Source organism: Dermacentor variabilis, chromosome 1 (assembly GCF_050947875.1).
Source record: "Dermacentor variabilis isolate Ectoservices chromosome 1, ASM5094787v1, whole genome shotgun sequence".
Lineage (NCBI taxonomy): Eukaryota > Metazoa > Arthropoda > Arachnida > Ixodida > Ixodidae > Dermacentor > Dermacentor variabilis.
Window position 1 is genome coordinate 257,731,430 of NC_134568.1, and position 19,382 is coordinate 257,750,811.

At 48.2% G+C, this 19,382-nt stretch overlaps 1 protein-coding gene across 1 annotated transcript in view; it reads right to left on the reverse strand.

The window, feature by feature from the left end:
• The window catches only part of LOC142562723 (sodium-coupled neutral amino acid transporter 7-like), a 62,037-nt gene extending 57,353 nt beyond the window's left edge, over positions 1 to 4,684 (reverse strand). Inside the window, exon 1 of the mRNA XM_075673544.1 lies at positions 4,267 to 4,684. The gene's annotated coding sequence lies outside the window, so the exon portion shown is untranslated. The remainder of the gene's footprint in view (positions 1 to 4,266) is intronic.
• Positions 4,685 to 19,382: the final 14,698 nt, after the last annotated feature.

Below are 19,382 nucleotides of genomic sequence, written 5' to 3' on the forward strand. Positions count from 1 at the left end.
CGCCACCAAGCTCTTGTTATTTTATTGCCTAATGTCCTACAATATTACCAACAACGTGTTCCAACATGTCCTTCAACATGTTCCAAACAGGAACATTCGAGATATCACCACGTGCCACCTTTTGTTTGAAATGTGCGACGTGATATTATGCACATCGCTTTCTTGTCATGGATTTGTACATTTGTGTAAAAATTGGCGTTTGTTTGTGCATTCTGATATTCCTTTTTGTCTGCGCTCATATGCTTGTACTGTGTGCCTTTTCTTCTAAAAGTCCCGTATTTGTATCGGGGAGGCGAGAGCCCGTCAAGCTGGAAACCTAGCTTTTTCTCTCTGCCTCCTACATCCTTGGGATGGAAAATGAAGGCATTATTATTATTATTATTATTATTATTATTATTATTATTATTATTATTATTATTATTATTATTATTATTATTATTATTATTATTATTATTATTATTATTTATCAGCGCCATCTATCGATAAAGTTGGGAGGTAGCCGCGACGACTGCATATGGCCTCTGAGTTCGTAAGATCTCGCTGGGCAACTAAAGCTGTAATAAACGTGCGCTGCTTAGCGTGCGCTGTAGTTGTGTTCGCTATACTATAATTGTCTACTATCGCCGACAGCCATAGTCCCAGACTCCCACAATACGTCGCCAGCGCAACGCCACTATAGGCAACCGTGGAAGGTGTTAATCGTGATCCTTACGTGCGGAACCTCGAGTGTAACGGTACTGAAAGTTGGGAGAGTTCGTAGCTATTCATTATGATACGCAGCGTGCACACAACAAACGAGCTTGTTTGTTACATTTGCCTTATGTCCTCGTTTGTTGTGTGCGCGTTCAAGTGTAAAGGTTTTATGTTCCGAGCAGTATATACGATCAGCAGGGACACAGTTATGCGAACAAAGCATATGTTTCACCGAGTTTGTTATTTGCCTTCCAAATTATAGCCCGTTTAAAACGGCACATGAACGAATTAGACATACATAGAAGAGTTCTTTGTGCGAGTTTATTTAAATCCGCATGCAAGGACACAACTTCAAGCTCTTTACTGCGAACGTTATGCCTTTATCGACAGCGTACACCCGTGAGCAAAAGTATACGGACCACGAAAGCGCGCGTCAAACTGCTGTCGAGACTAGCTCTTGAGCGACGGTGCGCATGCGCGTCGCATCATATCTGCCGGCATGTCATGTTACTTAACGAGGTGCGCTGCTCGTCGACCAAACGTACCGAGGGCGGCGCCGCCTGTGCCGCTTCCTCTGCTTCGTCACATGTGCGCCGCAGTTTTGCCGAGTGACTGTGGCGAATCTGGCTCGCGCGTCCTGGTCTCATCGATTATCGATCGTCTGGACTACTGCCTTGCTCATTAATGGCGTCTCATCGACATCATGCTACCTTCGTAAGCAAGGCCTGGAAGAGTGGTGGGAAAAGTGCGCAGTGCTGGCGTTTACACGGAAGCCAATATGTGCATACGGCATATCAATCAACGGACAAGTGATATCGTCCAGCAGAAGTCAGTTTCTTGGGAGTTGTGATTGACAGAGAGCTGTCCTGGACTCCTCACGTGAACCATGTGAAAAAGCGACTGATTGCTATTTTTCATCTGTACAGGTTCCTTGCAGGAAAGGACTGGGGGGCGCCCACACAATTCATGTTACAGCTGTACAGGGTGCTTGTTGGGTTCCCCCGGTACAGCCTACCTGTTATATCTAACACCTGCAAAACTGATTTGCCTACAATTAAGAGCATTCAGGTCCAAACACTGAGGATATGCCTTGGATTACCACGCAGTACGTCTACGGCTGAAACTATTGACATTGCTCATGATTATTTAATCACGACGCCCATCCCAGTCGAGACAATACGTGCACATGTCAGGCACATTGCCATGGAGCCCTTGCCACCACCTCGCCGCACTCACCGGAGAAAGACCCCGCACGTCATTTAGCACAACTGCCAGTGCATATCGTGCCTCGCTTACATCGGGGTACACACTTGCGGCAAGGTCAGTGTCTCCTCCATGGTGTTTGTGCCGTCCAGAAGTACACATCGGAATTCCAGGACTTCAGAAAAAGTCAGGTCTACCACCATCTGCACTAAAACAATTGAGCTTACTCATGTTGTACGAGAGATACAGGAGCCACGCACGAACGGATCGACTGCATCTATCAGCTCTGGCGGTGCCGTGTTTATACCGACGAGAACACTGAAATTCAAAACGTCACATGTCACGATGTCTACGACTGCAGAACTCACGGCTCTGCGCAGTGCGTTTCAGCTTATTGACGCAGAGCGTCCTGGCACATGGGCCATGCTTTCGGACTCGAGACCGGCTTTAGAAAACATGCAGCCAGTTCTCAGACGTGGCGCTCACGAACAGCTAACGTACTAAATTCTCAAACTTCATCATGACGTCAAATAGAAAGGCCACGAAATTCTTTTCCAGTGGCTACCTCGCCATTGCGGGGTCAGTGAAAATGATCTAGCAGACAAAGCTGCCTGAGAGTCACATCAAGGAAACCAGCGTGCCCCATTCCTCTTTCCCAAACAGACGCTGCAAGGCAGCTTCGTCACCTGGCACGCAAGCTCTCTTTAACAGAGTGGAGCACCCTAAATGTAAGGCGCACCAGGTTTCACGAATTGAACCCTTCGGTCCAGCTCCGGCCTTCGCCCGGGCTTCACCGACGTGAGGCATGGCTTATATACCGGCCTTGGTTGAGAGTGGCTTTCACAAAGGCGTACAGTGCTTGATTGGAATTACCGACAGTGCTACGTGCGACGTCTGCGGCGTGGAAGATAACGTTGAACAGTTATTGTTCCATTCACATCGATTTCCGTCGGAAAGACATTGTATATCGCATTGCGACTACTGGAAGATCGGCCGTTGTCCGTGTAAATGCTACTTGAAGATCGTCCCCATCACTCGTCGGCCCACAAAGCTGGGGTGGCTCTTTTGTCTTTCTTGGGGGCGGCTGGCCTGTGTGAAGGCCTTTGACTTGTTCATGCCCTCCGCGTGTCCGCGCGAGCTCACCGAGTCTTTTCTCCCTCTCTCTGTCTCTCTCTCTCTATATATATATATCATCTTTATATTCCCTCTTTCCCATCACCTAGAGTAGGGTAGCCAATCAGACGCATTTCTGGTTAACATCCCTGCCTTCTCTCTCTTTTCTCCTCCTCCCTTTTCGAATTGTTCTTGTCGCGCCAAAGGATTTGACACTCTATTCTATCGAAGTAGCAGCAGCACGTCGGCAGCGAATATCGCCCTAAAAGGCAAGGCATCCTGGCCGAGTCATCAAAAGGCGCGATGGTAGTCTGTAGATGGTAGTCTGTAGGTGGTAGATGGCAGTAGGCCGTGCACTGCGGCCGACCACGTGGCCCACGTCGTCACGGGAAGCAACATGACATGCCGTCAGATGTATGGTGGGATACGCATGCGCCCACGCGCTCCAGAGCCACTCTCGACAGCAGGCACCGGGCCAGAAGTCGGCGCACCGATGCAGTTTGGCACGCGCATCCCGTGGTCCGCATACCATAGTGCATACCTTTCCTCACAGGTCGAGCCTGCAGATCTAACGTAGTCATTGTCTTTTGGCAAGGGTAGCGCAGAAGCGGTGCGGAAAAGGGAGACGTGAACAGGAAGGTCAATCGCAGTGGTGGCGTATACTTGGCGTTGCGCTGCTAAGCCTGCGAGGGCGCGGGATCAAATCCAGGCCGCAGCGGCCGCATTTCAAGGGGGGCGAAATGCAAAAACGTCCGTGTGCCTTGCATTGCAGCGCACGTTAAAAATCACCAGGTGGTCAAAATTAATCTGGAGCTCCCCATCACGGCGTGCCTCATAATCAGACCCTGGTTTTAGTTTGTAAATACTTCATAACTTAATTTAAATTTTAGCTTGTTCACTGTCAAACGGAAAGTTCGAGCAGACGTTGCAGAATTGCCTAAGTCGGTCGCATAAACTGAAACAGCTATACAAGCTGCCGCAGAGTAGCGCACGCCTCGATGTGAGCGCGTTCTTTTGGTGCCATTCTAGATAGATTACGGACCACTATACCGTGTCGCAAACATCTGTCTGCACCTCGATCAAGAGGTTTTCAGCTTCGCGCTTCGAGGCGCTCGAGCGAAGCGCGTCGAAGCGCGACACCGCCCGCCCTCAAATAAATTAAAACGCGCCCAGAAGAGAGAATCGAACTGTAAGAGACGGACAAGCATGCAAAAAGCGCGATGGTGTTTCGCAGAAGAAGCGCCGGCGGCGACTCACCCGGTTGCAGATGCCGGTGTCGTGCGCCGCTGGGAGTGCAGCATGCGCCTCTGTTTCCCGCAGATAGTCGCCGTCTATCTCAGGGCCACTATCGCTAACCCACATCGAAGCGCGTTCATATTCGCTGCACCGTTCGGCTCCGAGCCACGCAATCTGAAGATTGCACGGGGGACTGGAGAGAGCAGGGCAGCGGGCATTGTTTGGCGGCGCTGACGCCCGGCTGCGTCGCCTTTTGTCTCGGGCCAAAGGTTTCCAGGTCAGATGTGTGCGTTCATTACACCACGCACGCTGCGGTGTCCCACCACGGCACATCTGCGCGTAACCGCAAGCCGCCTACGCAGTACCGCATCTTTGCCATGGGTCTTGCGGGCGACTGAGATCCAGCGTAGTCCATGTACATGCTCTCCTTATCGCGCACTTGACAACGCCTTCAGGAAGGAGACCATTGCTGCGTTATTGCTACACGCATTTGTCGACGGGCAGTGGGGAAGCGGTCATGCACTGCTCTCTCTGTCTCGCTCTCTCTTGTGGCCTCCAAGAGATATAAAGGGCACGTGTCGTGCAAGCACGCCTGATTACGCAGCCACTGCGTGTCACAAAAGTTTCATCCGCACCCACGGTATACGGTATACAGACATATACATATATATCTGTAATTCGCTACATGCAGTATCCTTGATGCTGAACAGCACGTGTGGCTAAAGGCAGCAACACTGCGTACGTTAATGCGAGCGAGCAATAATCGTTTTACATAAACGTGAAGGCGAAGTGAGGAGACGGGAAGGACTTCGCTCGTGCACGCCGATATAGGTTCTCTTACTTCATGTGGTCCATTGCTATCGCGCAAAAGTTCGCGATTGGTAAAAGCATGATGTTAATCTGGCCGTATATAATAATCTGGCCCCCACTTGAAACCAAGCGTCACTAATAGTTATTCTTTGGTTCCTCCACAGGAGCGGGCAGTTCGCGATGAAGCATATACGGCATGTTAACGAGCATTTAGAGTCTATGCGCCTTATTCACACCTACTACTATTGCTCGGTATGGATAATCATGTGCTCTTTCTGCCTTAAGAAGTGCCGTTCTGCCGGTGAAGGAGTTGCAACGCACTTTAATATCGCAGTGACCTAGACGGTTTAAAACTTCGACAGATCATTCAGCGCCAGCGGTTATGGGCAGAACAATGGTCCTCTAAGAAGGTAAGACGTTATAACTTTTCAAGCTCGTCCGCATACCGACAGGTTGCTGGGTTTTCGTTATTTAGTGCTTGCGTGAATGACCGACAACAAATACAGCGCACAGAATTTCCCGCCTGAAACATACAATGCCTGTACAATGGCGCATCTGATAATTCTTTTTCACGACGGAAAGGCTCGTGCACACCACGTATACGCGTGTCCGTGCATCGACTAGGCCGCAATTCGATTACGGCTTATATACCACACTTATGCGCTGTTTCATGAGGAAATCTTAATCGCATTTTTTTACGCATGTCATATTCAGCCTTTCTTTATGTTCACTGCAGCACGAAGGCCTCTCCCTGCGATCTCTAATTACCCCTGTCTTGCACCAACCGATTCCTACTAGCTCCCGTCAACTTCCTAATTTCATCGTCCCACCTAGTCTTCTGCCGTCCTCGACTACGCTTCCCTTCTCTTGGCACCCATGTTGTAACCCTAATGGTCCAACGGTTATCTAACCTGCGCATTACATGACCCGCTCAGCTCCATTTTTTTCTCTCAATGTCTATTAGTATATCGGCGATACCCGTTTGCTCTCTGATCCAAACTGCTATCTTTCTGTCTCTTAACGTTATGCCTGGCATTCTTCGTTCCACCGCTCTTCGCGCAGTCCTTACCTTTTTCTCTGGCATCTTTGTCAGTCTCCAAGTTTCTGCCCCATATGTCAGCATCGGTAAAATGAACTGATTGTACATCTTCTTTTTCTCCTTTCCTTTGTGAGGAGCTAAAAATGTCTGCCGTATGCGCTCCAACCCATTTTTATTCTTATGTGAATTCCCTTTTCATTTCCAGGGTTCCCTGTGATTAATTGACCTAAGTAAACGTACTCCTTCACAGACTCTAGACGCTGACTGGCGATCTTGAACTCTTGTCTTTGTCTTGTTTGTCTTGTCTTTGTTCTCTTGTCTTTGTCTCTTATCTTTGTCTTCTGCATATTACTCTTCAACCCTACTGTTACACTATCTCTGTTAAGGTTCTCAATCATTTGTTGTAACCCGTCTCCAATGTTGCTGAACAGAACACTGTCATCTGCAAGCCGAAGGTTGCTGAGATATTCGCAGTTGACCCTTACTCCTAAGCCTTCCCAGTTTAATAGCTTGAGTACTTCTTCCAAGCACGCAGTGAATAGCATTGAAGAGATTGTGTGTCCTTGTCTGACCTCTTTCTTTATAGATAACTTCCTACTTTTCGTGTGTAGAATTAAGGTAGCTGTGGAATCTCTGTAGATATTTTCCAAGATATTTACGTAAGCAGCCTGTACTCCTTGATTACATAATGCTTCTATGACTGCTGGTATCTCTACTGAATCAAATGCCTTTTCGTAATCTATGAAAGCCATGCATATTGAGAGGCTGATTGTACTCTGCGCATTTCTCGATTACCTGATTAATGACATGGATGTGGTCCATTGTAGAGTATCCCTTCATGAAGCCAGCCTGTTCCCTTGGTTGTCCTGGGTTGCCTTTAGTCTATTGCAAATCATCTTGGTGAATATTTTATATAATACTGGGAGTAATTAAGCTAATTGGCCAACATTTTTACAATTCTTTAACGTCTCCCTTCTTGTGGATTAGTATAATGTTTGCATTCTTCCAGTTTTCTGGGACCCTTGAAGTCGATAGACACTTCGTATAGTGAGCCGCCAGTTTTCCGAGCATTATGTCTCCTCAATCTTTGATTAAATCGACTGTTATTCTATTTTCTCCTGCCGCTTTTCCCCGTTTCATGTCTTGCAAAGTCCTTCTGACCTCATCGCAAGTTATAGAAGGAGTCCCTGCAACCTGTTCATTACTGCTTCGAATGGAGGTATCGTGGCTCCTCTATGTACTGAGAGGTCAGTATAGAATTCTTCCGCTGCTTTTACTATATACCTTCGAGATTTCTGATGATATTACCCTGCTTATCTTTCAGTGCATACATCTTCATTTGTCCTATGCCAAGTTTCCTTCTCACTAATTTCATGCTCTGTCCATTTTTTTTACGGTTTCCTCAATCTTTCTCGCGTTATAATTTCGAATATCCCTTACTTTGTCCTTGCTGATCAGTTTTGACAGTTCCGCGAATTCTATCTTATTTCTTGAGTTGGACACTTTCGTTCTTTGTCGTTTCTTTATTAGGTCCTTTGTTACTTGGGAGAGCTTGCCTACTGGTTGCCTTGGTGCCTTGCCTCCCACTTCAATTGCTGCCTCTGAAGCCAACCTTGTTACGGTGTCAATCATCACCTCAATGTCATTTTCATCTCTCTGTTCTAAGGCTGCATATTTGTTTGCAAGTAGCAGCCTGAATTGGTCGTATAGCGGGGTTAAAGGAATAACTGCAGTGAGCGCTTTCAAGTACACCATCACATGAGTACAATAGGCAGTAACTTGGATTGCCTCAGCAGCACAGAAACAGGGGTCGGTTAAACATCCCGTGAAACGTGGCTATTAATCCCCACCACTTCGTGCCGATAACCCTTTCGTGATAGCGCTGTTGTCTACGCACGCCTGTTCGTCATCGTTATTCTGGGTCATGGTGAGCAACCTATGCAACGCGGCGTACCACCTGCTGCCATTAGCTTCATTTTCCTGCGTGGAACTACGGCACTGATGTAGCAGCCACGTGTTGCAAAGCGAGCACGGGGAGCGACGACGGTGAACCCGATGTTTCGCAACCACAAATGCCCCGCGTGCCTCACAAGCCAGATGGCGCCGAAGGGACAGTGACACAGGTGTAAGTGAAGTGTGCGACGGCAATGAAGTGGCTTACAGAAATTTCCATTTTGCTTTATGAACCATTGGAACCACAAGGTGTATAGCCACATACTCCAGCTGCGTTCATAGGCGCAGCACTTCCATCTCGTCTGCCCCTCGAGCTTCTAGCGCAATAAGGAAAGTGATTTAATGTAATCATAACTGGAAGAACTTTTCTGTTATTTCTTGAATAGCTATTGGAGTCTGAATAGGAGGAGAAAGCGAATACCACAGATGCATTTGATGTAACAATGCGTGTATTGTAACCGTGCGTGCATCGAGGGGGGATGTCCGCATGTTATGACCACCCCTTAAAATTTGTGCGCGCTACAAAATGTTGCTTAACACGGGGGGCTATACGTGAGCCAATGCACACACCCACTTTTTTGTAAGAATATTTCCTTATTCCCCTTTTTTTCCCGCTTATTTCCAAAATCAACCTTTTTTTAACTGAACTTAACAGAGGCTTGTCACACCGTCTCGAAGGAATAGGTGTACAAAAGATTTCAAATTTGTTGATGATTTTATTATTTTTATTGATCATGCTCATGGGAAAGTTTTCAAGACGAAAACAAGCACGTGTTGAATGTGTTATGCCATAGTCTTAATCCTCTTCACGTGACAGTTGAATGGCTGTTTGATGGAACTATTAGATTTCTGGACTTAAAGTCCTTTGCTCCGACAACCAGCTATGCTGGTGCTATGGCCCACGGGCAAAAAAAGCTTTACTCCCTTTTCACTCTAACCCGTCGAAACTAACCAAGAGAGGCGTTGCGACAATGTGCCTCAGCAACGCATTAAGAAAAATCTTGCGCTCACCTAGTGGAGGATAGCTTTCAGAATCAGACTTCACGCTTGAAGGAAGCTGGCTATCCAGACCGTGTTTTAGTGTCAGTAGCAGAAAAAGCAGCTCAAAAGAATTCGCGGGAGTTCAGGGCAGTCTAACACTGAACACCGCGCAAATGCTGGAACGAGAAGCACAGCCGTAATTCCCTATATTCACCAACTTTCGCACAATCTCAAGAAGGTGGCACTCTGTGATAACATTAGGGTGTTTTTTTACAGTACCCGGTAAGCTTGGAGGGCTCAGTGTGAAGACTAAGCCTTTTATGATAGAAAAAGTTGAGTGCACAAGAAAGCATAAAAAGAAGTTCGTAGATTGCAAGGCATTTTCGATTTATCGTATTCCGCTCTGCTCTGGGTAACAATACATCGGCCAAACCAGCAAGTGCTTAACTGAACGATTGAGGGAGCGCAATCACAAAAACAATAATATTTGGGGTTTTACGTGCCAAAACCACTTTCTGATTATGAGGCACGCCGTAGTGGAGGACTCCGGAAAGTTTGACCACCTGGGGTTCTTTAACGTGCACCTAAATCTAAGCACACGGGTGTTTTCCCATTTCGCCCCCATCGAAATGCGGCCGCCGTGGCCGGGATTCGATCCCGCGACCTCGTGCTCAGCAGCCCAACACCATAGCCACTGAGCAACCACGGCGGGTCCAAAACAAGAAAGCTGCCGACTCATGGGTTTCTCGCCCATCATGTCCTTGCCGACCTTTGTTTGATAAAAACATCATTGTTGATCGGTATAAAGAAGAGATCACCTGATTTATTGTTGAGGCAGAACATATTGGCGCACTTGATTATTTGTGCGTTAGCAGGCCGTCGATTACGTTGTCTCCTGTACGGAGCAAGATTTCCTGCGCCAGCCGTTACAAGTTGTCCTCGTACGTTATCGCGGGACACAAATATGGTTCGATAGTGTGACTTTCATCGCGCACATTTCTGAGTGCTTCCACGTGATCTGTGTCTGCTATGGTGTACGTGGTATATAAGCGGTCTTGGTTTTGAGAATAAACGTTGCTGCTAGCAGCGCCGTGCGTTGTCTTTTTATATGTGCCTTCTTGCGTCCGTGAAGAAAGTGGGTTAACCGAGTGACTCGGTTTTTATTAATCATATCATGAGAAGCCAACATACAAAGACACCTAGGAAAACTTAGGGTAAATTACTTGCACTTAAAGAAATAATTAATTAATGGCAATAAAAGTGGATGAAAGAACAGCTTGTCGCAGGTGGGGAACGATCCCACGTCTTCGCATTATGCGTGCGATGCTCTAACCAATTGAGCTACCCCGGCGCGGTTTCCCCATCCACTTTCTTGGTTGGTTATTTACGTGTTACTTAAGAGGTACAAATTGAAGGTCGTACAGGTCTACGCCCCCACATCCAGTCATGATGACCAGGAAGTCGAAAGCTTCTCTGAAGACGTATAAATATAGAATCGGCGATGGGTACAGTCAAAACAAAATACACTGATGGGCGACTTCAATGCCAGGGTAGGCAAGAAGCAAGCTGGAGAAAAGTCAGTGCATGGGGGAATATGGCATAGGGTCTAGGAATAGCAGGGGAGAGTTATTAGTAGAGTTTGCAGAACAGAATAATATGCGGATAATGAATACCTTCCGCAAGTGCGACAGCCGAAAGTGGACATGGAGGAGCCCGAATGGCGAGACTAGAAATAAAATAGACTTTATACTCTGCGCTAACCCTAACATCATACAAGATATGGACGCGCTCGTCAAGGTGCGTTGTAGTGACCATAGGATGGTAAGAACTCGAATTAGCCTAGATTTGAGGAGGGAACGGAAGAAACTGGTACATAAGAAGCCGATCAATGAGTTAGCGGTAAGATGGAAAATAGAGGAATTCCGGATCAAGTTACAGAACAGATATTCGGCTTTAACTCAGGAAGAGGAAATTAGTGTTGAAGCAATGAACGAAAATTTTATGGGAATCATTAAGGAGTGTGCAATAGAAGTCGATGGTAACTCCGTTAGACAGGATACCAGTAAGCTATCGCAGGAGACGGAAGATCTGATCAAGAAACGCCAGTGTATGAAAGCCTCTAACCCTACAGCTAGAATTGAACTGGCAGAACTTTCCAAGTTAATCAACAAGCGAAAGACCGCTGACATAAGGAACTATAATATGGATAGAATTGAACACGCTCTCAGGAACGGAGGAAGCCTAAAAGCAGTGAAGAAGAAACTAGGAATTGGCAAGAATCAGATGTATACGTTAAGAGACAAAGCCGCGGCAGAATCATTACTAATACGGATGAGATAGTTCAAGTGGCTGAGGATTTCTATAGAGATTTATACAGTACCAGTGGCACCCACGACGATAATGGAAGAGAAAATAGTCTAGAGGAATTTGAAATCCCACAAGTAACGCCAGAAGAAGTAAATAAAGCCTTGGGAGCTATGCAAAGGGGGAAGGCAGCTGGGGAGGATCAGGTAACAGCAGATTTGTTGAAGGATGGTGGGCAGATTTTTCTGAAAAAACTGGCCACCCTGTATACGCAATGCCTCATGACCTCGAGCGTACCGGAATCTTGGAAGAACCCTAACATAATCCTAATCCATAAGAAAGGGGACGCCAAAGACTTGAAAAATTATAGACCGATCAGCTTACCATCTGTTGCCTACAAAATATTTACTAAGGTAATCGCAAATAGAATCAGGAACACCTTACACTTCTGTCCACCAAAGTACCATGCAGGATTCCGTAAAGGCTACTCAACAATAGACCATATTCACACTATCAATCAGGTGATAGAGAAACGTGCAGAATATAACCAACCCTTATATATAGCTTTCATTGATTACGAGAAAGCGTTTGATTCAGTCGTAACCTCAGCAGTCATGGAGGCATTACGGAATCAGGATGTACACGAGCCGTATGTAAAAATACTGAAAGATATCTATAGCGACTCTACAGCCACCGTAGTCCTCCATAAAGAAAGCAACAAAATCCCCAGAAAGAAAGGCGTCAGGCAGGGAGATACGATCTCTCCAATGCTATTCACAGCGTGTTTACAGGAGGTATTCAGAGACCTGGATTGGGAAGAATTTGGGATAAGAGTTAATGGGGAATACCTTAGTAACTTGCGATTCGCTGATATTACCTTGCTTAGTAACTCAGGGGACCAATTGCAATGTATGCTCACTGATCTGAAGAGGCAAAGCAGAAGGGTGGGTCTAAATATGAATCTGCAGAAAACTAAAGAAATGTTTAACAGTCTCGGAAGAGAACAGCAGTTTACGATAGGTAGCGAGGCACAGGAAGTGGTAAGGGAATACATCTACTTAGGGCAGGTAGTGACCGCGGATCCGGATCATGAGACGGAAATAATCAGAAAAATAAGAATGGGCTGGGGGTGCGTTTGGCAGGCATTCTCAGATCAAGAACAGCAGTTTGCCATTATCCCTCAAGAGAAAAGTGTATAATAGCTGTGTCTTACTAGTACTCACCTACGGGGCAGGAATCTGGAGGCTTACGAAAAGGGTTCTACTTAAATTGAGGACGACGCAACGAGCTATGGAAAGAAGAATGATCGGTGTAACGTTAAGGGATAAGAAAAGAGCAGATTGGGGTGAGGGAACAAATGCGAGTTAATGACATCTGAGTTGAAATCAAGAAAAAAAATGGGCATGGGCAGGGCATGTAATGAGGAGGGAAGATAACCGATGATCATTATGGGTTACGGACTGGATTCCAAGGGAAGGGAAGCGTAGCAGGGGGTGGCAGAAAGTTAGGTGGGCGGATGAGATTAAGAAGTTTGCAGGGACAACATGGCCACAATTAGTACATGGCCGGGGTAGTTGGAGAAGTATGAGAGAGGCCTTTGCCTTGCAGTGGGCGTAACCAGGATGATGATGATGTTGATGACGACTAGAACTAACCTTTGGACTGTTAGCCAGCGCCACCACTCACAAACCTTGGCGGCGGATGTGGAACATCCTTTCTGCCGCAGGCGTCACGAGTACGTGATCTTTCTGGGTGACGGCAACTGGTCAATAAACTCGCACATGCTACCTGAAGGCATGTTGCCGAATTCGAGACCCTTGTTATGTAAGAACGAGAAGAAAGGGGCTTAACCGAGGGGCCCGATTTTTTATTAATCATATCATGAGAAGCCAACAAACATCATTCATCATTCATCATTATCCATCAAACATCATTCGTGCTGTATCAAAAGTGTTGCGGGATAGCCAACTTGTCTGATGGGTCCGGTAGCATGGTCGACGCGCACCTGCGTCCCCACAACTGGAATGCGACGCCGAGTGGTTGCGTCCGAAGAACTTGACCGATGCTAGTTAATGGTTCGTAGCTAACAGCTCCTCCTCTACCCGGAAGTTTGAAATGGCCGGTGAACTCAATTTGTTAGCCATGAAGAACGCCGATGAAGCCTGTAGCGCACTGGCGACGAGCTTCGCGTGACGAATTCCTATATCCCGTGCCCTGAGAACGTACGTCAAACAAACGAAATAACATAGCGCTGCACCACGTGTAAGCGCAGACTCTTACTATATCAAACTCAACCCTGTTTCTTTTTTTTTCGAATTTTGATAATGCAGATCCAACCACCTTTCTAAACAGCTTTCTATATCTCCTCGAATGCCGACAAGGCCACAGGGATATATTGTCGTTGCAAAAGAACCGTGAGAAAACTAAACAACTAGTGAAAACAATTGTAAACATACACACGCAATGTTTTGAAGCTGCGGGGATGGCTTCCAGCGTATAATAAAGCCACATGCTTCGTTAGTGAAAGGACGGAAGATAATACCTCGGTTCCCTGAAACAACCGTCTCAAGGCATCCGCGTTCCCATTTAACTTGACCCTTTTCTGACGGACGGTGAAGTTATATTCCTGGAGAATTAGGTTCCGTCTGAGCAAGCATCCCTTCTTAGGGGACACGTGTTTGAGCCAGGTCAGAGTACAGCGGTCGGTTTCGAAAGTGAACTTTGCTCCATACAGATAACAAGATAATTCTGGGCCGCCCTAACTAAGCACGCGCATTCTTTTTCTGAGGCGCTCTATGCCTCCTCTCGGCACGTTCATTTTCGGCTAACATGCAGTACCGGATGCTCCTCGGCGTCTTCGCCCACATGGTCCTCGGCCACTAGCGCCGCACTGCGCGATCAATTCCTTGGAATAATCGGAGATCCGAAGCACTGGTGCTGATAGACCGCAACCCTTTTAAAATCCTGAAATGTGCTTTTTGCCTCATTCCATCGAACCTTTCCGGGCTCTCCCTCTCGGAACGTCTCTGTTAGGGGGCTTGCTGTCTGTCAGAAATTTGGAATATACCGCTGGTAATATCCCACGAACCCCAGAAAGGCCCTGACATCCGTCTTTGTTCGCGGTTGAGGAAATTTGGTGATAGATGCTATCTTTAGTTCGGAGGGCCGCCGCGTTGCTTGTCCTACGACATGCCCTAGGTAGGTCACGAGAACGTGGCGCAGGCGTCACGTTCTCGTGACGCCTGCGGCACGAATACCCAGGAAAGTGGATGGGGAAACGGCGCCGCGGTAGCTCAATTGGTAGAGCATCGCACGCGAAATGCGAAGGTTGTGGTATCGTTCCCCATCTGCAGCAAGTTGTTTTTCATCCACTTTCACTTGCATTAATTTATCGTTTCTTTATTTCATTTATTAAGCACAAGTAATTTCCCCTGTGTTGTCCTTGATGTCAGTGTTTGTTGGCTTCTTATGATATTGCTACGGGATAGTGTTTCAAATGACGAAGAGCCGAGCAGTAAGAAGACGACGACGACGATTAGAAGCTAGCGCGGGCTGTTGCCTCTTGGCCAAGCGCAGCGTATATTCTTGTAAATATACTTGTCCTTTGGCCCAAACAACAGCTGTCAAACATCGCATTAATACCGGCCATGCACCTCCTATTCATCGCCGCCCGTATCGAGTATCACCGGCTGAGCGTCAAGTTATTCACACCGAAGTTCGCAAAATGCTTGCCAAGAACATTATTGAACCGTCATGTAGTCCATGGGCGTCACCTGTTGTGCTGGTAAAAAAGAAGGATGGCTCATGGCGCTTTTGCGTGGATTATCGGCACCTTAACAGGGTTACCAAAAAGGACGTGTGTCCCCTACCTCGGATTGATGACGCCCTTGACTGCCTCCACGGTGCTCGCTACTTCTCCTCTATTGACCTTCGCTCCGTCTATTGGCAGATTGCCGTGGACGATCTCGACCGCGAGAAGACTGCCTTTGTAACACCCGACGGTCTTTATCAATTCAAAGTGATGCCGTTCGGTCTATGTAACGCTCCTGCCACTTTTGAACGCATGATGGACTCCCTTCTTCACGGTTTCAAATGGTCCACGTGCCTGTGCTACTTGGACGACGTTTAGTATTCTCCCCAACGTTCGCTACGCACCTCGAGCGCCTCTCAGCAGTCCTGGACGTTTTTCGGCGAGCCGGTCTGCAACTCAACGCATCGAAGTGCCAATTCGGCCGTCGCCAGATTGCCGTCCTTGGACATCTCGTTGACGCGAACGGAGTGCAACCGGACCCAGGCAAGATTCATGCTGTTACGCACTTCCCTGTTCCAAAGTGTGTCAAGGAAGTGCGCAGCTTCATCGGCCTTTGCTCGTACTTCCGCCGTTTCGTGAAAAATTTCGCGGCCATAGCACGACCACTAACCGAGCTTTTGAAAAAAAGACGCTCCTTTCCAGTGGGGCGATAACGAGGCCTCTGCATTCTCGCTTCTAATCGACCTTCTCACAACGCCTCCCGTTCTGACCCATTTCGATCCTTCTGCGCCTACCGAAGTCCGTACTGATGCCAGCGGTCACGGAATTGGCGCAGTACTGGCACAACGCCAGCGTGGCCACGACCGTGTTATCGCTTACGCCAGCAGGCTCCTCTCGCCCGCGGAGCGCAACTATTCCATCACTGAGCGTGAGTGTCTGGCCCTAGTTTGGGCGGTTGCGAAGTTCCGCCCATACTTATATGGCCGACCCTTTTCCGTTGTCACAGACCATCACGCGCTTTGCTGGTTATACTCATTGAAAGACCCTACAGGAAGACTTGGTCGTTGGCCCTACGCCTCCAAGAATATTTGTTCTCTGTCACCTACAAATCTGGCCGACTACACAAGGACGCTGACTGCCTGTCTCGCTACCCGGTAGACGAGCCTGACGACGCCGACAGTAGTACCGCCGACGGCATTTTCTCTGTGTCTGCCTTCGCTAATACCGCCGATGAGCAGTACCGAGACCTATCGCTGCGAGCACTCATCGAGCGTCTGCGCTCTACACCTACCGACGCATCCGTTCGCCGATATGTCCTCCAGGGCGGCATTCTGTACCGAAAGAACTTCCTCCCTGATGGCCCTGATCTTCTTCTTGTTGCCAAAACATCTACGACAGACTGTGCTCTTTGAGATGCATGACGCACCCACTGCAGGACATCTTGGCGTAACCCGCACGTACGACCGCGTCCGCCGCCGCTTCTATTGGCCTGGTCTCGCTCGCTCCGTCCGACGCTATGTTGCTGCCTGTGATCCCTGCCAGCGTCGGAAAACACCTCAGGTGCTACCTTCCGGCCATCTCCAGCCGATCACCGTCTCTGTGGAACCGTTCTTTAGTGTTGGATTAGACCTCCTCGGTCCCTTTCTCACGTCATCCTCTGGGAACAAATGGGTAGCCGTCGCAACTGATTACGCCACCCGATACGCTATCACGCGGGCTCTCCCTACCAGTTGCGCCACTGACGTCGCGGACTTTCTCTTGCGTGACATTATCTTAGGGCATGGCACCCCGCGACAGCTGCTTGACCGCGGTCGTAACTTCCTCTCGAAAGTTAGCGCCGACATTGTGCGTTCCTGCTCTATTCAACACAAGCTGACTACCTCATACCATCCTCAAACCAATGGCCTGACAGAGCGGTTAAACCGTACTCTTACCGACATGCTGTCCAAGTACGTTTCGAAGGACAACCACGACTGGGACGTTGCCCTTCCTTACGTCACGTTTGCTTATAATTCTTCCCTGCACGACACCGCCGGATTTTCTCCATTTTATCTACTCTACGGTCGCGAACCGACCTTGCCCCTTGACACGGTACTTCCTCCTGCTGCGATCTCAACAACCGAGTATGCGCGCGACGCCATCGCCCTCGCCGACCATGCACGCCAGCTTGCCCGTGCTCGACTGACGGACTCGCAAACCACGCAGCAGCGTCAGTACAACGCCCGCCACCGTGACGTACAGTTTTCGCCTGGGGCACTCCTGCTCCTGTGGTCGCCCTCTCGTCACGTCGGACTTTCAGAAAAGCTCCTTTCGCGATACACAGGGCTCTACCGCGTGCTGCTCCAGGTGACGCCTGTGACGTACGAAATTTCTCCTGTGAGCTCAACCTCGTCATCTACTCTGGCATCTAGTGATGTCGTGCACGTCAGTAGGCTCAAGACCTGCTACACTGCTTCAGACTCCGGCCTTTAGTCGCTCCGGGACGGCGCTTTTGCCGCCGGGGGTAGTGCTACGGGATAGTATTTCCAATGACGAAGAGCCGAGCAGTAAGAAGACGACGACGACGATTAGAAGCTAGCGCGGGCTGTTGCCTCTTGGCCAAGCGCAGCGTATTTTCTTGTAAATATACTTGTACATAGCTTTTCGTCTGCGCCTTCCTACGTAACAATATGACTAATAAAAATCGGGCCCCTCGGTTAACTCCTTTTCTTCTCGTTTATGCCCTAGGCAGGTAATTTTCTAACACTCGAAGTTGCCTTTTCGGCCTTTACCGTGAGACCCGCGTTCCTTCCAGCAGTCGGAGAAGATGGCCACATCATCTAAGTAGGGGATCGCGTAATCGTGTAGGTCTTTAAAACAATATCCTTAAGCTTGGAAAAGCTAAACGGCGCGTTCTTTCGCCCGAAACTTAACATTTGTGGGCGAAATGTGCCCAGCGGCGAAGTGAATGCTGCGTAGCGACTTGAGCTTTCTGACATGGGCACCTGCCAGTACCCCTTAACTAAGTCGATTGTTGACATGTACTGGGCTCCGCCCACCCGTTCAACTCGTTCTTCTATGTTAGGTATAGGGTAAAGTTGGTCCCTTGTAATCGCATTCAATTTCTTATAGTCTGCACATGGACACGGCTCTTTCCCGCTCGCCTCTACGAGAATCATCGGGGAAGTGTAATCACTGTCTGCTGGCTCACTGATTCCCAACTCAAGCATTCGTTTGATCTCTACTTCCATTATTTCTCGCTGTCGAGGTGGGGCACGGTACGGTTTCGAGTGGACGGGTTCGTCCACTCAGTCAATGAGTCTCATGAGTAATGAGTGTCGTTCTCCCCAGCCGGCTACTGAATCATTGACGAAACTCCTCAAAGAGTTTCCGAAGGTCACCTACTTGGTTGGCATCGAGAGTCAGTCGCTTTACAGACAGATTCAGGCTGTCCTCTATGGAGCGTTCCGCGCCCGTCACTGTTGCTAAAACTGAAGAATCGACCGCTACTTCTTCAGACACGTTTGCCACCATCTTGATAATCTCTTCCCTTCCCAAATAGGGGTTCATTAAATTGCAGTCGTAAAGGATTCCTTTTTCCGGGAACTTCTAAGGTGAGTTAGTCTCCGACATCTTCTGGAACCTTTACGGGTCCATCCCACTGTACCTGAAGTTTTTTTTTTCGTAAATGCCTCAGGATCATGACATTGTCGCCTACCTTAAATGTTCGCTTAAGCGCACTTCTATCATATATTACGCTTTCGCATTTTTCTGGGCCTCTTTTAGGTTTTTCTCCACCAGTTTTTGCGAGACACCTTAGTGATCCAGCAATTTCAAACGTAACTGACCACCGCCTGTCTTTTCCCTGTTACTTCCCGCATTTCTCTTAACATTCTGAGAGGGGAACGGATCGTACGACCATGCATCAGCTTGGAGGGAGTGAACCCCGTTGCTTCGTGCGGGACCATTCTCAACGTCAACAGTGTTGCGCTGCGGGTAAACAGTCCTTCCAGTCTGCTTTGTGTTCATGGGTCAATGCGCGTAACACTCTCTTAAGCACTAAGTGCACCTTCTCCACGCTGTTTGTCTGTGGATGATACACGCAGCTATGTATCAGTCGCACACCACACCTGTCTAGGAACGTCACGGGGGTAAGACGTTTGTGAATACCGTCCCCTGGTCAGCCTAAATCTCTGCAGGCGCAAAAGTGGACAATAGAGCATCGACTATCTCGTTGAAGCTCAGTTCCGTCAAAGGAATCGCCTCAGGAAACTTTGTCGCGGGACAGAACATGGTCAACAAGTACTTGTACCCTAATCG